Source organism: Caretta caretta, chromosome 25 (assembly GCF_965140235.1).
Source record: "Caretta caretta isolate rCarCar2 chromosome 25, rCarCar1.hap1, whole genome shotgun sequence".
In the NCBI taxonomy this organism is placed as follows: Eukaryota; Metazoa; Chordata; order Testudines; family Cheloniidae; genus Caretta; species Caretta caretta.
Window position 1 is genome coordinate 7,092,802 of NC_134230.1, and position 14,965 is coordinate 7,107,766.

Below are 14,965 nucleotides of genomic sequence, written 5' to 3' on the forward strand. Positions count from 1 at the left end.
ATGGGAACCTGGGAGGCAGTGACCATGAGATGGTCGAGTTCAGGATCCTGACACAGGGAAGAAAGGAGAGCAGCAGAATACGGACCCTGGACTTCAGAAAAGCAGACTTTGACTCCCTCAGGGAACTGATGGGCAGGATCCCCTGGGAGAATAACATGAAGGGGAAAGGTTTCAGAGTAACAGCCGGGTTAGTCTGTATTCGCAAAAAGAAAAGGAGTACTTGTGGCACCTTAGAGACTAACCAATTTATTTGAGCATGAGCTTTCGTGAGCTACAGTACACTTCATCGGATGCATACCGTGGAAACTGCAGCAGACATTATATACACACAGAGACCATGAAACAATACCTCCTCCCACCCCACTGTCCTGCTGGTAATAGCTTATCTAAAGTGATCATCAAGTTGGACCATTTCCAGCACAAATCCAGGTTTTCTCACCCTCCGCCAGCAATGTGCCAGCAATGCCCCTCTGCCATTTACATTGGTCAAACTGGACAGTCTCTACGTAAAAGAATAAATGGACACAAATCAGATGTCAAGAATTATAACATTCATAAACCAGTCGGAGAACACTTCTAAGCTGCAGAGGCTGCCATAAGCTGGGAAGCGACCGGTCACATCCTCACATTCCAAACTAGTCAATCTGGGGCTAAGGGAAGAGCCTAGAAGATGTAAAAGGAAATTTAGGTTGATAGTTTTCTGTCTGGTAAAAACTCACTTATCAATAGACACAGCTGGGAAACCCTAACGTCTTTATACATGTAGTTGTGAAATCCTCACTTCTGTATTGTTTTCTCATTATAGTTCCCACTTTGTTATTGTTTATTTGCATGGTCTCTGTCTGGTTCTGTGATTGTTTCTGTCTGCTGTATAATTAATTTTGCTGGGTGTAAACTAATTAAGGTAGTGGGATATAATTGGTTAGCTGATCATGTTACAATATGTTAGAATTGGTTTGGTAAATGTCAGTAGAATGATTGGTTAAGGTATAGCTAAGAATATTACTAAATAAATTAGGGGCAAACAGGAAGTAAGTTGGGATTCGAAAATAAGGAAAAAGGAACTTGGATTTAAGCTTGCTGGAAGTTCACTCCAATAAACATTGAATTGTTTGCACCTTCGGACTTTGAGTATTGTTGCTCTCTGTTCATGCGAGAAGGACCAGGGAAGTGGGAGAGTGAAGGAATAAGCTCTCTAACAGAAACGTGGACAGATGACTAGGGAGGAGTATAAAAATATTGCTCGCACATGCAGGCGTGTAATCAGGAAGGCCAAAGCACAATTGGAATTGCAGCTAGCAAGGGGTGTTAAGAGTAACAAGAAGGGTTTCTACAGGTATGTTAGCAACAAGAAGGTCAGGGAAAGTGTGGGACCCTTACCGAATGGGGGCGGCAACCTAGTGACAGATGATGTGGAAAAAGCTGAAGTACTCAATGTTCTTTTTGCCTCGGTCTTCACAGACAAGGTCAGCTCCCAGACTGGGCAACACAGTATGGGGAGGAGGTGAGCAGCTCTCAGTGGTGAAAGAACAGGTTAAGGACGATTTAGAAAAGCTGGACATGCACCAGTCCATGGGGCCGGATTCAACGCATTCTAGGGTGCTGAGGGAGTTGGCTGACGTTGGAGAAGGTCATCAAGGAATCCATTTTGAAGCACTTAGAGGAGAGGAAGGTGATCAGGAACAGTCAGCATGGATTCACCAAGGGCGAGCACTGGAATGGGTTCCCTAGGGTGGTGGTGGAATCTCCATTCTTAGAGGTTTTTAAGGCCTGGCTTGACAAGGCCCTGGCTGGGATGATTTAGTTGGGGATGGGTTCTGCTTTGAGCAGGGGGTTGGACTAGATGACCTCCTGAGGTCTCTTCCAACCCTAATCTTGTATGATTCCATGATTCTATGTTGGCTCTGGGTTAAAGCCGCTCCTGGGGAGGCTCGTTGGAATCAGCATCTCAGTCTTTCATGAACCCAGGGATTATTTTTCTCTCTCAGCTTGGGCTCCCTATGGCTTGTCACTGCAGACATGAGAGTGGCTGAAGGGGAGTGAGATGTGATGAATGAAGCAAGGGACGGGCTGATGTGATGAATGAACAGACCCTGTGTGGGGCAGAGACACCTCTTCAACTTCACTAGAGTTTCTGGAGCGAATCTGAGTGGATTCCAGGCTTGACTCCTGTCACGGAGTCCCCGGGTGATGCTCTGGAACTGCTCCCTACGAAGCCAGTCTGGACTCTGGTGAAGTCTCCTCTCTGTGAGCAGACTGTCTTCAAGACACACAGCTCACACAACTTCCACCTTCCTGGGTCTGACCTCGGAGCATTCAGCATGCTCTCTGCCCCTCCATGCGCTTCCCACAGCGAGTCCGCCCAGGCGGGGTCCTGGGGAAGCCAGAGTGTCCTGCACCCCAACTCCGCAGTCAGATGTGACTCTCAGCCAGTCAGTGAAACAGAGGTTTATTAGACGACAGGAACATGGTCTAAACCAGAGCTTGTAGGTGCAGAGAACAGGACCCCTCAGCTGGGTCCATTTTGGGGGGCAGTGAGCCAGACAACCACGTCTGCCCTTCACTCCATGTCCCCAGCCAGCCCCAAACTACCTCCCCCTCCAGCCCCTCCTCCTCTGGGCTTTGTCCCTTTCCGGGGCCAGGAGGTCACCTGATTCCTTTGTTCTCCAACCCTGTAGCTCTCACCTTTCAGGGGGGAAGGGCCCAGGCCATCAGTTGCCAGGAAACAGGGTGTCGGCCATTCTCTGTGTACACCCCTGCATACACCTGCCCTTTAGGGCTCTGCAACGATCATACACTCTTATCCCACCACCTAGATACTTAAGAACTGCATGGGGAAACTGAGGCACTCCCACACTATTCAGAGGAAACATTAAGAACAGTCCCGCTTCATCACAACTCCTCTGCTGGGTTCACCAAAGGAAGCAAATGTGCTGAGACCTTGCATGGATGGGAGCTGACCCTGGGCCTCCTGGGCAGGATTTCAGCTCTGAGCATCCAGGATCATCTTGTGAGGGTCTCAAGTCCTGGTGGGCGTTAGGGTTCGGATTCCCTGGGTACGCGTTCCAAAGTGACAAGTGATTTGGGGGAACCCAACATGAGATGCCATCAGGGGACTTGAGCACCCGCCTAGAGAGAATCAGGCTCCTTTAAGGGGTCACAAGTTGGGCCCCCAAAACCACTAGTTGCCTTGGAAAACCTGGGCTACTCTGCCTGGACTCCAAACCCATCTCACTCCCATTCACCCCACCCTGAAGCCAGTTTCCTCAGCTGTGGCCATCAGCTCCTTACTTATCACCTTCGCCCACCCCCTCCTGGAGCTGGGTCCTCCCGGATTCATCAATGCCCAGGCCAGATGGGGCCAGCCTGTCCTTCTGGATTCCCCAGGCCAGAGAAGGTTGCCCAGTCGTTCCTGTGCCCAGCCCAGGCCTCCTGTTGAGCTGGAGCGTATTTTTTTCAGTCAGTCCTCAAGTAAGTATCCCAAATGATGGCAAATCCCCCACCTGCCTAGGTGAGTCATTCCCATGGCTAATCACCCTCCCTTGTAAAACAGGCCTCAGATTTCTAGTCTCAAGTGATCTAGCATCAGTTTCCAGCCCCTGGATCTCACTCAGCCTTTGTCTGCTCCCTCAGGGACCCTCTGCTCTCAGAGATCTTCACCCAGGTAAGAGCTTAACCTCCTTCCAGCCCAGGAAATAGCATCTGCATCTTCAGCCTCCCACCGTGAGGCAGGTTCTCTAGACTGCAAAATGTTCTTGTAGCTCTTCTGAACCATCCCTGATTTTCCCACACGTAACCCTTCCGCCCGGCAGAGCTGGCAGCAACCAGGGCCGGGTTCGGTATCTAGGGAGTTTTCCACACGTAACCCTTCCGCCCGGCAGAGCTGGCAGCAACCAGGGCCGGGTTCAGGATCTAGGGAGTTTCCCACACGTAACCCTTCCGCCCGGCAGAGCTGGCAGCAACCAGGGCTGGGTTCAGTATCTAGGGAGTTTTCCACACGTAACCCTTCCGCCCGGCAGAGCTGGCAGCAACCAGGGCCGGGTTCAGTATCTAGGGAGTTTTCCACACGTAACCCTTCCGCCCGGCAGAGCTGGCAGCAACCAGGGCCGGGTTCAGGATCTAGGGAGTTTCCCACACGTAACCCTTCCGCCCGGCAGAGCTGGCAGCAACCAGGGCCGGGTTCGGTATCTAGGGAGTTTTCCACACGTAACCCTTCCGCCCGGCAGAGCTGGCAGCAACCAGGGCCGGGTTCAGGATCTAGGGAGTTTTCCACATGTAACCCTTCCGCCCGGCAGAGCTGGCAGCAACCAGGGCCGGGTTCAGGATCTAGGGGATCCATTCCAATAACACAATGCGAACCGGCTCGAGCCCCCACCCAGTGACCTGGGACAAATATATACCACCCCCGCTGGGCGCCTCCAAGAGGCAATACTTCCCCTCTCGCAAGCACAGAGTCTGAGTGTAGCAAAAAGCCTTTTAATAACAGAGAGAAACCATGTGGCGTTATGTTGGGGAACCACCACCGACAGGATTCGTAACACAACCCATGAGCAAAAAACCCACCCCAAGCAAATTGGAGCATGCCCTTTCCCTTTGGTTCTCGAGTCCAGCAACCCCAAATCACCCAAAGTCCCAAAAGTCCAATGACCCAAAAGTCTCTGTCCCTGGTCGGGGCAGCCCCAGAGTTCGAAAATTTATCTGCAGAGCTTTACCTCCCAACCTGGGTGGAGATGGGGCGGGGGGGGGGGGGAAGAGAGGTAAGGGGCACCTTACATGATCTGAAGCTGACCGCCCCACAGCTCCATAGGCCTTCGCTCCGCTCCGCCAGCCGCCCCACAAACTGCTTCGCTCCGCATCCCACAAGCAGCTCCCGCCATCCTATGAACTGCTCCACCAGCCTGTCCACAAGGCACTCCAGCCATCCCACAAACTGCTCCACAATATATCTTCAGGTTTCAGAGTAACAGCCGTATTAGTCTGTATTCGCAAAAAGAAAAGGAGTACTTGTGGCACCTTAGCGACTAACCAATTTATTTGAGCATGAGCTTTCGTGAGCTACAGCTCACTTCATCGGATGCATACTGTGGAAACTGCAGAAGACATTATATACACACAGAGACCATGAAACAATACCTCCTCCCGCCCCACTGTCCTGCTGGTAATAGCTTATCTAAAGTGATCATCAAGTTGGGCCATTTCCAGCACAAATCCAGGTTTTCTCACCCTCCGCCCCACACAAACTCACTCTCCTGCTGGTAATAGCCCATCCAAAGTGACCACTCTCTTCACAATGTGTATGATCATAGAATCATAGAATCATAGAATATAAGGGTTGGAAGGGACCCCAGAAGGTCATCTAGTCCAACCCCCTGCTCAAAGCAGGACCAATTCCCAGTTAAATCATCCCAGCCAGGGCTTTGTCAAGCCTGACCTTAAAAACCTCTAAGGAAGGAGATTCTACCACCTCCCTAGGTAACGCATTCCAGTGTTTCACCACCCTCTTAGTGAAAAAGTTTTTCCTAATATCCAATCTAAACCTCCCCCACTGCAGCTTGAGACCATTACTCCTCGTTCTGTCATCTGATACCATTGAGAACAGTCTAGAGCCATCCTCTTTGGAACCCCCTTTCAGGTAGTTGAAAGCAGCTATCAAATCCCCCCTCATTCTTCTCTTCTGCAGGCTAAACAATCCCAGCTCCCTCAGCCTCTCCTCATAACTCATGTGTTCCAGCCCCCTAATCATTTTTGTTGCCCTTCGCTGGACTCTCTCCAATTTATCCACATCCTTCTTGAAGTGTGGGGCCCAAAACTGGACACAGTACTCCAGATGAGGCCTCACCAATGTCGAATAGAGGGGAACGATCACGTCCCTCGATCTGCTCGCTATGCCCCTACTTATACATCCCAAAATGCCATTGGCCTTCTTGGCAACAAGGGCACACTGCTGACTCATATCCAGCTTCTCGTCCACTGTCACCCCTAGGTCCTTTTCCGCAGAACTGCTGCCTAGCCATTCGGTCCCTAGTCTGTAGCTGTGCATTGGGTTCTTCCGTCCTAAGTGCAGGACCCTGCACTTATCCTTATTGAACCTCATCAGATTTCTTTTGGCCCAATCCTCCAATTTGTCTAGGTCCTTCTGTATCCTATCCCTCCCCTCCAGCGTATCTACCACTCCTCCCAGTTTAGTATCATCCGCAAATTTGCTGAGAGTGCAATCCACACCATCCTCCAGATCATTTATGAAGATATTGAACAAAACCGGCCCCAGGACCGACCCTTGGGGCACTCCACTTGATACCGGCTGCCAACTAGACATGGAGCCATTGATAACTACCCGTTGAGCCCGACAATCTAGCCAACTTTCTATCCACCTTATAGTCCATTCATCCAGCCCATACTTCCTTAACTTGCTGACAAGAATACTGTGGAAGACCGTGTCAAAAGCTTTGCTAAAGTCAAGAAACAAATGATAATCAAGGTGGGCGTGTATATAACGTCTTCTGCAGTTTCCACAGTATGCATCCGATGAAGTGAGCTGTAGCTCACGAAAGCTCATGCTCAAATAAATTGGTTAGTCTCTAACGTGCCACAAGTACTCCTTTTCTTTTTGCAAATATATCTTCAGGCTCCCCCATTACTTAACACAATGCTCAGTGATTTCAGCTCCTAGGTGAACTCAGTTTGTAGTAGAGGAGCCTCAGTGCTGATACACTATTTGCCCAAAGTAAGCTCAGCAGCCTGTAACTAGACTCCTAATGGAATCAAAATTAGCTTTGATATTCCACAGTGGAGAGAGGAAGAAGTGCAATTAGCATGTAAGACCCTCACTCAGAGGCCTATACCTCCAAGTATTAATACTTATCCCCAACCTCTGTCAATTCACAGAGTTTTAGAACCCATGACCCTTGCCTAGCGAGTGCTACTTAGTTGATGGTGAGTCCCTCCATCATAACAAAAGGCCAAGTACAGTTCCAAGCACAGTTCCCATAATCAGGGTAATAACAATTTATTCTTCCTGCCCCAATAACAGAGACACTGGGGATCCCACAGCAGCCAAAGTGACCATTTGGGCAGCTATGGCCTCATTCTAGGTGGGGTGGGTGTGCCTATGCAAATGAGATCAGCCCCTGAAGTTCTTTTTCACAACTTGCCACACCTCACCACCAGATGTCAGGGTGGAGCTCATCCTGACACTGCTTACACACATCCTCCTCCTCCAATTCAGAAAGGACGTATTTCAATGGTTTTTAATTAGACATCTGACTTCTACGCGGCCCAGTGACTGAGCCAGGGTGTCCACCCAGTGTGTCCACAGTTCTTCTCCTCTGGCTCTGCTCATCCGCTCCCCTCCTCTGCCCCTCCGCAAGGCTCCCTCTGCCCTTCAGTCTCATCATGTGGAGAGGTTGAGTCAGATGGGCCAGCAGGGCTGGGGACAATGCTGGCCCTTTTCTGGAGCCAGGCTGGACATGGTAAGAGTGGCTAAGCAAGTCTTTTCCACTGTATGAGGCAGGTTCAGGGATAAATGTGTCCTCTGCTCCACCAGGGCCCCTGGCCATTAGCCAAAACAGCCCAGCAGCTCCCAGAGCCCACATGGATCTGCCTCAGATCCCATCGGGGGCCTTGTCTGGTGCAAACCAAACCCGTGGGCTGGGGGTGTGTGTGAATGAGCGCTGGGGAATCGTTGGAGGCAACCCTGTGTGACGGGCTCTTCCTGATGAGCCTGATCCTACAATCCCCACAGAGGAGACCACCCTCTCGGCCTGCTCACCTGTCCCGAGGACAGCAGGGTCAGCCCCACGCAGAATGATGCTTGGCACGGCCCATAGGAGGTGTTCAAAGTCAGCTTTGTCCCCCGTGGGCAGGTGGGGAAATGGAGGCATGGAGAGGTGAAGCCACAGATCTGGGGCTAGAGCTTGGATCATCTAGCAGCCCTGCTTCTGCATCTCAGCCGCAGGGCTGCTTGGCCGTTCTCCAGCGAGCCGGAGGGGCAGGTGGTGGTGGTGAGTAAAAGGCACACTGAGCACTTCCCTTTTCATTCCACCCCTGCGGGCGCCTCCCTGCTAGCTGCTTCTCCAAGAGAGAGCAGCTGGGAGTGAATGCACCAGCCCAGCGGGTTGCAGGCCAGGAGCACGGGGGGGCACCTGGGACAGACAAGACTTGACGGAAGCAGAGATCCCAGGCAGGCCAAACTCTGCAGCAAGGGAGCTGCAAGCACTGGGCTAGCCTGGGGGAACGGGGCAGAGAAGGGGTGAGGGAGGGAGCTCGGCCTGACACCAGGGGCAGAACTGGCCAGCGGTTCGAGCCAGGACCCAGGGGCTGTGAGTTGCTAGTGTCCTGCCAGCTGCCACAGCATCGTAGGCTGCACTGTTCACACGGTCCCTGCTCAAAAATAACATTTCCAGAGGGACTGGGCGCCTTCAAAGCAACAGAGATCAAAGGGGCCCACCCATCTGCGCCAGATGCCTTGGCTGCTCACAGCACTGGCTTCTGGCGGGGGGCTGCAGAGTGTCAGACCTGACAGATCGGGATGAGGGGAAACACCCCGGTTGCTAGGCTAGGCCAGATAAATAGGAGCAGCATCCAAAGCAGAGTGACCTAGGAGATGGGTTGGCTGCATCTCCGCCAGCATCAGACCCCCAGGCGCTGTGACTGTGTTGGGAGTCACACGCTGCGAAGGGTCAGGGCTGGTCAGGGCTTGGTTGGGAGAGTGCCATGGAAAGCTTGCAGGGGGGTGGAGCTGAAGTAGGTGCCCTCCTAACTTCTGATGTGGCGTTAGGGGGTGCTGTGGAGTCATTCACTGTGGAGGTATTGCCCAGATTTGGTCATTAAAGATCCCAGGGCACAAGAACAGCGATGTTACGCCTGAGGTCCTGGCTGAGTTCCCTCCAGCCTTCCCATGCACAATCCCCCTGCAGTTTCCCTTGCATGCACTACTCTTCAGTTCCTGGCTTAAGCTGATGAAAGATGCTGCTGTTCAACAGCTGACAAGTCCCACCCCAGAGGCAGCTGCATTTCAGTGGCAGGCACCGTGATTCCCCTGGTTTAGAAAACCCTCTGGGGAGGGTGACATTTGCTACAAAATTGGATGCTATTACTCTAAATCTCGTAGCTATTGTTATTTGCATTACTAGCACCCTAGACACGAACAGATGTGCTTGGTTCTGCAGGCTGCTCAGAATAGCCCTGGCCTAAGGGGGTGAGGAACACTCAGTCCGCAGCCCGGTGGGAGCCCAGACCATCAGTGTGCGTTCTCCGGGAGAGAGCTCATTCCATACCGGCTGCCCCCTCCGAGCTGCAGTGGCCAGCTGAGCCCGTGGGGCCTTTCTTGCCTTCTTTAGCTGGCCCAGGGTTAGCGCACTTGCTTGGGATGCGGGACACCTGGGTCCACGTCTCTGTTTCACTGCGGACTCTCTGGGTGACGTTGGCCAAACCACTTCCCCTCTCAGTTCCCCAGCTACACAACGGCCCGGCCCTGCTTCAGAGGGGGCTGCGGGGCTAAAGGCTGTGGGGTGCTCAGACGCCACAGGAATGGAGGCCAAATAAAATACCTGTGCAAACATATTTTCCTCGCCTCTGGTAGCGGCAGCAGGTCATGCCTTCCTGCCCCCTAGAGTTCAGATCTTCATCGTGCTGGGGAACGTGAGTGTCAGGGCCCAGGTCAGTTGACTGGGCCTCGCGCAATGGGGCTAGAAATAGTCGTGAATGTTCCCACTCAGGCTGGAGCTGGACTTTGAGACCCTCCCCTCGTGCCAGATTGCAAAGGCCAAGCTCCAGCCCAAGCAAGCAGGGCTACACTGCTGTTCTAACCCTGTATTGCAACCCCCAGGCAGCTGACCCGGGCTCTGAGCCTCACTGCTGGGGGGTTTCTTTTCTTGCAGCGTAGACAAACACCCCAGTCTTTTGCTCTTTCTCTAAGAGGGAGAATTCAGTCCCTGGGCTTAGGACACAGGGGAAAGTGGTGCAATGCAAGGTGTGATAATGGAAGCTAGTGTGTATGCACACCACTGCTCACTAATGGACAGGACTAGAACTGCTGGGCTGTGTGTCACAGACCCCGCACAGCTAAGGGGGATTCTCCGTGAGCCCAGCTAGCTGGGACGTGTGCTTTTGGAGCAGGAGGATCTGAGCTGTGTTTGAGATGCTGGGAAGACGCAAAACAGCCACAGGATGTGTGTAAAATTCCCAAGCCTGGAAAGCCCCAGCTGCAGTGGCTTTCTGCTAGGGCAGTGACAGCAGGGTAACTCTGAGCTCAGGCTGCCTCTGATAGGAAAGCCCCCAGATGCATCCAGCAAGCTCCCTGCTCCATGCCTCGGTGGGTGCAATGTGCGGTGAACTTGGCCAGGTTTGATCTGAGTGCCTGTGGGGAATGTCGACTTGCAATTGCTGGGGTAGCGCCGTTCTCTCCTCAGGGGGGAGAGAGCAGCCCCGCTCCCTTTGGGAAAGCAGTGTTTATAACTGCCTCTCTCCTCTGGGAGTCACTGCCCTGCTAGGAGAGGCAAGAAGCAGCGACAGGCCTCGCGTATAGTCCCAGTCCCAGGTACTCCTGGCCGCTGGGCATTGCTGCTGCCCTCCGGTGCAGCTTGGACCCTGACGGGGTGCGGAGTGGAGGGGGAGGTTTCTCCCGGCTGTGGGGCAGCTCCAGGACGTGCTGACCAATGCTCAGTCTGTTCCCTGTTCGGCCTGGCTTGGGGCTTCCCAGCCACAGTGACCTGCCTGCCGACAGCTCCGGCTGGTTGAGTCATCGTCTGTCATCTGGCCTGGGACCAGCTCGCAGGGCCCGTGGTGTTGAGCAGGACTAGGGATGGACTGCCCCGCCCCGGGGCAGTGGGATTCACCACATCGTCAACACGTGAGGAACCCAGATTAAGATACCCAGTGCTGCTCAGTGTAGATTTCAGGAGAAGAGAAATGAGGCAGTGGGGAGGGGGGTGGGGTGGGGGGGAGGCGAGGAGGGAAGGTTACAGCCAAGCCCCTTTTGCTGGTAAATCAAAGTGATTGTGCATTATAAATACGAGTATGAGATAAGCTACAGTGTTAACCTGCCGACTGAGCCATCTGGCCAGCATCTCTCTGCTTCACCCTAGTCACCCGCCTTTCTGTCCAGCCAGCTGCCCATCTGACACGCTGCCCAGGAAGCTGTCTGCTCCTATTCCCTTGTCCACCCAGCTGTCCCGACAGGGGAGCTTAGGCTGGGTTTGTCTGAGGTTGTGGCTAACGCCCAGCAGTGCAACCCTGAAGAGCTGGGCTCTCTCCCGAGCTTGCTGGGTGACCTGGGGTAGACCAGGGAACCTCCTCGTGTCTCCAGCCTGCTCTGCACTTAGAACTTAGCTGGACATAGCTACGGTGCTCAGGGGTGTGAAACACCCGCACCCCTCAGCATCGCAGACCTAACCCCTAATCACCAGCACTTCTTCCCTTGCTCAGGGAGATGGTGTTACTACCGCCGCAGACGGATCCCTCTGCCAGGGCCCGTTGGTCTCCAGCCCTGCTCCGTGAGGCACTCGGGTGCTAGTGGGCTCCAACCTGCCAGCCAGTCACCCCCTAATGGTGCCAGAACTAGAAGTTCAACTCAGTCAGAGGACTCCAGGCCCGGGATCTGACTGGAGGAGCTCCAGAGTCCTGACTAAGTCTCTGCTTGTATTTAAACCGAGCGCAGGAAATTGTCCAAGCAGCTGGGTTCCCCCTGCTTAGGGCTGCTTCCCCTGCGGTGCTCCTGCAGCCTGACCCTGGCTGCCTCGTGGTCTGCCCTCTGGCCTTTCTCTGGATACCAGGATCTCCTGGAATCTGACCCAGCCCGACTCCTGCTCTGACCACTAGGTTGTCCTGGGCATGCCAGCATGCGGTTACCTTGGAGCTATGCCACCATAACCCCATCATGCAGACAAGCAGCATCGCCATCTAGAAAAGCGGGAAGAGCGACACGTTTCATTTACAGAATTTTTGTAAGATTCAGTTAATTCCTGTTTGTTACGTGCTTTGAGATCCTTGGGTAGCAACAGACAGGCAATGTATTTATATCACAACTGAAACAGAGACACATCCAGAGCTAGTGTGTGTGGATGTGTGTGTCTGTGTGTGTAGGTGTGGGGGGGGGGGCAGTGTGTGTGTGTGGGGTGTGGGGTGGCGGTGGGGATGGCGTATGTGTGTGTGTGAGTGAGTGGTGTGTGGGTGAAGATGGGGGGTGGTATGTGTGCGTGGCATGGGATGTGTGTGTGTGAGTGGGGTGTGCATGGTGGGGTTGATGGTGTGCGTGGCATGGGATGTGTGTGTGTAGGTGTGGGGTGTGTGGGGGGGGGTGAGTGGGGTATGCATGGTGGCGTGTGTGTGTGTGTGTGTGTGGTTGTGGGGGGGTGTCTGGCTGTCCAGACACACACATATGCAATGTAGGTTTGGGGTGCGGACACACAGGTTGATCAAAAGCCGGACAGCTCTGTCCCCAGACATGGCCATTTCGAACAGGTCCAGCTGAGCCTCCAACCAATGGCACCTGTTAAATTAATGCCGATTGAAATGTGATGGGAGCGCTGGGTACCAGGCGCAAAACAGAGCGAATGCTCCGTCACGCACCCACAGGGGAATACTTTGGGGAGGTGGCTTGCCCAAGACCAAGTTGCTGGGATTGGAATATAGCCCTGCAGTCCTGCCCTAATCATTCGACCACATAGCCTGCAATTGACAGCCTCTGCGCCTACCTGTGACCTTGCTCATTTACCAGCGATGTCAACTGCGCTAACAGGGCCATCTCTGCCCAGCCTGCTGCCTTCCTTGGGGAGACCTTGGTTGTCACCTTCACTACCTTAGCAAATCAGGGTGCCGGGGCTCACCTGCTGGGGGACGTGCTCAGTCGACAACTAGAGGAATTTCTGACTGATAAATTTAGCTGTAGGCAAACACTCTGCGTCCTTCTTCCCATGCAGCGATAGCAATGAAGCCAGCGTTATTCAGGGTGCCTGACCCAGCCAGATGGTCCCGAGAACAGAGACTCCAATCCCACCCGGAACCTGTCTCTTCATCGGCGTGGAATCCATTCTGACGTCACTGAACGTCCCAGGCTGTGAAGTGCCTTCTACAGAGCGACCTCTCTTCTCCCCGGCAATTAATCATTGAGCCGATTGCTCGTGCAGAAGGGTGGCTGCGTAATTCATGATCCTTAACCTGCTGAAATCATTGGCAAAACTCCCCTTGACTTCAGTGCAAGCGGGAGCAGGTTTCTACGTGATCATTTGTTTTCAACATGGCAGGGCCTGGGGGTCAGGAACCAGGACTCCTGGATTCTGTTCTCAGCTCTGCCAAAGACTCACTTTGTGACTTCAGACAAGTCACCCGGGGCCCATTTCTGCAGCCTTTAATCATCTGAATGATTCTTACTCACGAGTTGCAGAATCAGGCCCTCAGCTGCTCTGTGCCTCAGTTTCCCTTCTGCACAATGGCTTTAACAATACTTCCCCATCCCATGGAGGAGGGGTGGGGCTCAGTGATTGGTAAGTGCTTTGAGATCCCTGGGGCTTTGGAAGGCAGTACTTTGCTATGATTCCTTGCTTCATTAATTGCTTTCACCAGCTGCTTTTGCTGGGGGGCGTTGCGGGGAAATGAATGCCTCCCTTCCGTTCTGCAGGATGAGGTTTTCCAGTCTATGCAGCACACTCTGTTTCCATCCCACCCCCTGTTGTGCTCCAGATGGGCAACTATTTATGGCCTTGTGATGCTTGAAGACGGTGCCTTTCTGAGTCATTTCCTCACTCCTCGCCCCCCAGGACCCTCCACTAGGGTCTGCCCAGGGGTCGAAGTTCCTTTTTCCTGTAGGCTGTGGCATGTCACCACTGTGGGACAGTCCCAAGAGTGCAACTGAGCCTTCCCATGCACCTCCCCACTTGGTCCACGGCTTCAGTTCCCAATTCTCACCGTCCCATCCTCAGCTCCATCGCTGACCCCTGACCCCCGTCTGCCTCGCTCTCTCAGGGGAAGGAGCCAAGACAGCAGTTTAAAAAGCTGCAGCCTCTCTTGGTCTGTCTCTCCTCCCCTCTGCACAGTCATCTCTCTCCCCCCCGCCCCCCACATCTGTGCTTCCATCAGCTGGGAAAGAGGTTCTTCAGCCAGCCACCCGCCAAGCAGGAGCGCCTCTCCTTTGTGGCACCGCACCGCTTCTTTCCAGGGATCCCCCTCGGACCTAGCATTGCCAAAGGTATGTGGAAAATATAGTTGATTGGCACAGTGCTTTGCAAAAGAAAAGGGGCTTCGTTTAAAAAGAAACTTTAATAGTGAGTTACAGCCACGGCGTGTTAATTTCACCCAGCTCAGAAGTTAACAACAGATGTTTGTGGCGGGGAAATATAGATAGAAACCAAGTCTGTTTGAGATCAGAGACTGAACCCAAGTGTCCGTCTGTGTGTACGCATCCCCTGCCTGGCATCCCTTCCCCACCAGCTGTAAAGATCTTCCACTTTTCCCTTTTATGGAAGAGAGAAAAAATAAATAGGAATTTTTTTTTTATCACTGCCCGCCTGGATATCAGCAGGGTCGCTCTGTCACAGGCCGGGATGAAATCATGTGAAATGACTGGCTCTGGGGGAAGTGGTTTGTGACCAGCCAGGTTGGGGTGTGTGTAGCTCATCTCATGCACGCTAGCGGTATCTCTCGCTCTGTAGCTGAATTAAAGATGGACCTAAGCACATGGTTTGGATCTGGAGCCAATTCCAGACATCCACCACGTTCTGATATGCTTGGTTCTGGCCCCTCTCTCCACGGAATCAAACAATTGAAGAGGAAAACGCCTATTCGCGGTTATTCCCTATGACACGTTCCCTGGAGCTTTGCCAGCCTTTGTTATAAAAGTCCCACCACAGTGATCACAGTCTCAGGACATTCGTCCTGGTATCAAGCCTGAATTTTCATTTGCTTAATTTCAGCCTGCAACCCTGAGCGTGACCTGATCCCTCTCTAGCTTCAGTGCTTACAACCCCTTCAA

At 53.1% G+C, this 14,965-nt stretch overlaps 1 protein-coding gene and 1 long non-coding RNA gene across 2 annotated transcripts in view; both read left to right on the plus strand.

Annotated features, from left to right (window-relative positions):
- Window positions 1-1,832: 1,832 nt before the first annotated feature.
- The window catches only part of LOC142070093 (uncharacterized), a 270,503-nt gene continuing 257,370 nt past the window's right edge, over window positions 1,833-14,965 (plus strand). Inside the window, exon 1 of the long non-coding RNA XR_012666024.1 lies at window positions 1,833-1,856. This is a non-coding gene — a long non-coding RNA (uncharacterized LOC142070093). The remainder of the gene's footprint in view (window positions 1,857-14,965) is intronic.
- Window positions 13,747-14,965, plus strand: part of TBXA2R (thromboxane A2 receptor) — a 47,067-nt gene continuing 45,848 nt past the window's right edge. Inside the window, exon 1 of the mRNA XM_048831155.2 lies at window positions 13,747-14,182. The gene's annotated coding sequence lies outside the window, so the exon portion shown is untranslated. The remainder of the gene's footprint in view (window positions 14,183-14,965) is intronic.